Raw genomic sequence first — 5,701 nt, 5'->3', positions numbered from 1 at the left:
GCCATGAATATACTCAGGCTTCAGAAGAGGCTTGCTTGTCATATCTTCCACTGTGACAAGAAGAAGGTCTGCTTGGACCTCAAAGAGACAAGTGAAATTGCCAAGGCTAATTCTCAGCAGCAAATCCAGAAACTGATGACAGAGGCCTGGTCATCTCCAAGCCTGTGACCATGCATTTGTGGGCTTGATGATGAAGAAATACCTTATCCCACAACAAGGGCAGGCATATGAGAATAGGTAAGCAAAAGGGCATTACTAATGCTTGAATACCTAAGATGACCTGGATAAGGATTTTGTGCCCACTTCTCAGAAGATACCGAGAGTCCAAGAACATTGATTACCACATGTATCACAGTCTGTACCTGAAAGTAATTGGAAGCAGGAGTGGCATCCATTTCCTAAACAGCATGCCTCTGGAAACTCTATGAACTTTGAGAAACAATGACAGTTATAGAAAAGCTTCCGGTGTTTTGTTCATAGGGTCACTATGAGTCATGCTTAACTCGACAGCAATCAGCAACAACAACAACCTGAAAGTAAAGGGGAATGTGTTCAAGAACAAGCAAATTCTCATGGAACACTTTCACAAGCTGAAGGCAGACAAAGCCCACCAGAAACTCCTGGTTGACCAGGCGAAAGCCCGTAGGTCTAAGGCCAAGGAGTCATGCAAATGCCATGAGGAGCAGCTCAAGTAGATCAAGAGAGAAGAAATCATCAAGACTCTATCTAAAGAGGAAAAGACCATCCCAGAGGTATGCGGCTTGAATCCACCAGATGCTCTACAGGAGGAGGAGCAATCTCCTCCTGTACCAGTCAGATCTGATTCGACGGTACACACAAAAAATAATTAAAAAAAAATTTTTTTTTAAGTAAGTTTATGAGCAGTTCTTTTTTTAAAAAAAAAAAAAAGAGGAAGAGACAAAGAAATAAAGTTCCTTTCTTGTCTGTATGTAGCAACCTTGGCAGTTTATATAGATCAATCATTCAATAAAAGAAGCATTCATCTGCCTCAAAAAAAAAAACCGCAAAAAAACAACACAACCCAAAAAACTTCACCATTGGAACAATAGAAAACGTTATGATAAATGCAGAAAAGATTGAAGTTGTCAACAACATCATCTTGCTTGGATCCACAATCAACACCCTTGGCACCAGCAGTCAAGAAATCAAGACATGTTACAGTGGGAAAATCTGCTATCAAGGACTTTTCCAAGGGGCTTAGGAGCAAGGGTGTCACTTTAAAGACTAAGATGCACCTGATCCAAGCCATAGTCTTATCAATTACTTGTATAATAACTAACGATGACAGAAGAATCAATGCCTTTGAGTTGTGGTGTTAGGAAAGACGTTCTGACTATCCTACAGACTGACAGCAAAACCAAATATATTTTGGGAAAAGTGTAATTATGGTGCTTCTAGGAGGCAATGATAGTGAAAGTTTGTCTCACATCCTTTGGGCAGTTATGAGGAGGTGCCAGTCCTTTGAATAGAGATATGCTTGGAAAGGTGGAAGGTCAGAGAAAGAGAGGAAGACTTTCAATGAGGGACTGACACACTGACTGAGACCATGGGATCAAGTATATTAGAAATGATGATGATGATATGGAATAGGGCAAGGTTCAGAGACATTTTTCATATGGTCACTGAGTGGTAGTTAACTTGATAGCACCTAACCACAGCATAATCCATCTACTTAGTAGCAGTGAAAATCTGTTCTTAAGAGGTTAAAGAATCGTAGCTGTTGCAATGGTTTGCAGCCTTCCAAATAGCTTGCGTGCAAAAGCAGTTATACAGTGCATTCATGATAATAAAATTTAATGAGGGAAGAGGATTTGGAGTAGTTAGGTCTTTGCTATGTATCAGAGACCTATAATATGACTAAGGATGACAGAAGAAGCTGCGATGCCTTTGAGTTGTGGTGCTGGAGAAAGATACTGAACCATGGATGGCCAAGAAAACAAGTAGTTCTGTCTTAGAGAGAGTGAAACCAAGTTTCTCTTTGGAGACCAGGATTTTGAAGCTCGCTCTCATATACTTTGGGCATTCGCTTCGTGTATTTGAGTCACTGACCTTTCTTCTTAGCTAATGCTAACACATTCTTCAGATTTAGCTTACATGTCATCAAGCAACTCTTTATTTTCCATCTGTAGAAAGATCTGATTCTGAGATATTATTGCAGCATTACAGCTTCTTGTTATGCAAATCAGAGTTGCCATTGTACTTTATTTTATTGTATGTATTATTTTATTGTGTTTACTTAATTGTCTTTCTGAGACAATTCCGTGAATAGAAACTATGTCTGGTTTCGGTTGTTTTGTCAAGCCCTGAATAGGTGATGGTTATTCATGAGTTCTGGAAATATACCTATGTGAAGGTAAGTGATTAATAATAATAGTCAATATTCTGGTGAAATGAGGTGATGTAAAAGGGTAAAGTGTGCACAGCAGCAGATTTGTTGAAAATGAATGAAAGTGTTCTTTTTAAATCTCGATTATCTTAATTACTCTCCAAGAGTAATTCTATCAATATCTCTGAGTTTGGAAGTTTTCAAAGCTCTCTGGTTGTTATGTGGTGCCATTTTGACTATGACTCATAGTGACCCTGTGAGCAACACATTGGAATCTTACCTCATCCTGCATCATCCTCATGTTCTACAACAAGCTTAAACTGGTTGTTTAAGTCACTGTGTCAGTTTTATCTTGTTGAGGGTCTTCCTCTTTTTATCAGACCCTTCACCCGTCCAAGCATGATATCTTTTTCCAGGGATTGGACCCTTCTGACAACAGGCCCAATATGTATAAGGTGAAGTTTCACCACACTTGCCTGTAAGGAGCACCATAATTACACTTCCTCCAAGAAAGAGTTGTGTTGTTGTTTTTTTCTTTTTGGTAGTCCATGGGATATTCAGTGCTCTTATCAGCACCACAATTCAAAAGCATCAGTTCTTCTGTCATCTTTATTCACTGTCCAACCCCCAGACACGTAAGAAGCAATTGAAAAGGCCATGGTTTGGATCAGGTGCACTTTTAAGCTGATGTCATCGCTCTTTAGTAGTTAGAGTGTAGAACAAAGAAATCCTTGAGAGTAGGTTTTCCCAGTATAGCACAGAGCAAGGGAACATTTCATGGTTTAAAATCAAGACAAGTGTGTTGGAGCTCTATCCTTTCTCCATACCTATTCAGTCTGAAGAGATCATATGAGAAGCTAGAATTTATGAAGAAGAATGTGACATCAGGATTAGAATAAGGTTTTATCAACCATCACAACTTTGCTGGCTGAAAGTGAGGAGGATTTGAAGTTCTTGCTGTAAAAGGACATAGTATTACAGCCTTCAATAGAAACTGCATCTCAACATCAAGAAAACAAAATTCTTCATCACTGGGCTAGTGGGCAATCCCATGATCGAAGGAGAAAAACTTGAAGTTGTCAGTGATTTCATCTTACTTGGATTCACAATCAACACACTTGGTATCAGCAGAAAAGAAATCAAGAAATCAAAACATGTGCTGAATTTGGACTATAACAATGGGCTTAGGTGTACTGGAGATAGTGAGAATGATACAGGATAGGGCCAGGCTCTGGTCTGTTGTTCTCAGGGTCATTATGAATCACAATAAACTCAACAGCACAAAACAACAAATTAGCCAAAGTTTAATCAGAAGTGCCTATAAGAAATTGAGTCTTGACTAAAATAAACAACCAACCAATTGTATCAAGTTGATTTCTACTCATAGTTTAATATTTATGAAAGCAGATCATCAGACTTTTTTTGCACCACATCTGCATTGGTTCAAAACCAATTTTCAGGTGAATAGTGGAGCAGAAAACCTTTGCACCTGCAGGGACCTTGTAAACTTTGGCTATCTGGAAATCTCACACATCAAGGAGCCTCCAGTGGTTTGAAATACTTGAGATTATTTTACTTAGAGGATGATATCCCAACCCTTAAAAGATACCAGTATACCTGAGGAGTGGGAGCAAAAGAAAGTTGGAAAACTAGTTTTGTTCTATTGTTATAACTTGCAGAGTGTTCTAATATGTGTAGAAAGACCAAAGTGTTAAACTTTTTGTAGATATATTATGAATACATTTCTGAATGAAAGCTAAAGACAAGGTCTCAGGAAGGTTTAATCTAGACCACTGCCTTCCACCCTCAACTGAAAGCCAATTAAGGCTGTAAGGTGGAAAACTATGTAACTTCACTGTAGTAAATTTTCATGATCCTATATAAAGCAAGAAAGGGAATTACATTACAAAGAAAAGAAAAACAATTCATGTGGATGAGAAGGTGATTTGAAATGTTGATTTTTCTGGTTAGAATGTGATAAATAATATTCTTGGCATATTTCAGTTAAGCAAATCAATGAGTAAAGGGGGAACAGGAATAAATGGGAATGGTTGCATTTTAGTTATGATTTAACAAATTAGAGAGTGTATAGGGGAAAGGAATATTTGTCCTGGAGGGAATTAAAGTAATTGAAAGGTAACCTCCTCTACCCAAGGCTACCAGAATTAATTAACTACTCCATGTCAGCACCTAGACCAGTGTTTGAACAAATAATTGCACATAAAATGAATCATCATACTATTATAGTGGTTGCTATTGCTCTAGACTTTACCTTTATCCACACAAGAGCATCCAAAGCAGGTGGAAGAAATATATTCTGTCTTCCAGTGACTGCCTAATTCCCTAAAAAAGATGCCAGAAGGCAAACTGCATTTATTAGATTTAATGTATAAGCAAAAATGATTAACAATATCCAAGTAGTGTCTCAAACTAAGAAATTAATGAGAAACCTTTATAGGCCTGAAGGGAGCAACTAAGGAATGCTAGTTAGTTTCAGTACTATTGAACATAGGGGTAGGATATTATACTGATTTCATTCTCATTTATTATGAAATAAAATGTTTTCCAGAAGTTCCTAGGAAACAGTCTCCCACATCTCAGCTGTTAGACCTCACTGTGCCATATAGTTGTTGTTATATACTGTCAAGGTGACTAGGACTCGTAGAGACCATATGCAGAATAGCTCTGAACTCTGCTCTATGCTGAGTCACCCTCACTGTGTCTCACACACCTACCCTATTATCCCACTTACTGTGTCAATCCAACTTATTGGAGGTCTTCCTTTCCTGCACTGTGTCTTGACCCTTTGAGCATAATGTCCTCTCCAAGGACTGGCCACCCTTGGTGTCATGCCCAAGTATGTGAGGTGGAGCCTCAAATCCTTGCATCTAAGGGACATCTAGGTTTTGCCCTCTCTGAGACATATCTGCTAGTTCTTTTGGCAGTTTGTGGTATATACAATACTCTTCACCAGCCCCACAACTCAAAGGCGTCGATTCTTCTTTTATCATCCATAGTCATTGTCCAGCTTTCTGATGCTGATAGCATGTAACTGCAAAGACCATGGCCTAGATTATGCACACTTTAGTTTCTAAACTGACATCATTGCTCTTCAGCACTCTGGAGAGGTCCCTGACAGCAGATTTTTCTAATATAATTAATCTTCTGATTTCTTGACTGCCGATGCCAAGAGTATGGATTGTGGAATATAGGAAGCTGACATTTTTGTATAATACGCAGGCTTCTCTATCTGTTGGCCATTGGCATGATAATGTTGTTGTTGTTGTTATGTGCCATCGAGTCACTTGTGACTCATAGCGACCCTATGGACAACAGCCCTAAACTCTGCTCTGT

The 5,701-nt window shown here is 38.7% G+C and overlaps 1 pseudogene; it reads left to right on the top strand.

Moving 5' to 3' along the window:
• The window catches only part of LOC102870475, a 22,899-nt pseudogene continuing 17,198 nt past the window's right edge, over positions 1 to 5,701 (top strand).

Source organism: Elephantulus edwardii, unplaced genomic scaffold (genome assembly GCF_000299155.1).
Source record: "Elephantulus edwardii isolate Elephantulus edwardi_28Jun2011 unplaced genomic scaffold, EleEdw1.0 scaffold00018, whole genome shotgun sequence".
Taxonomy (NCBI): Eukaryota; Metazoa; Chordata; class Mammalia; order Macroscelidea; family Macroscelididae; genus Elephantulus; species Elephantulus edwardii.
This window is presented reverse-complemented; position numbering and strand designations above follow the sequence as displayed.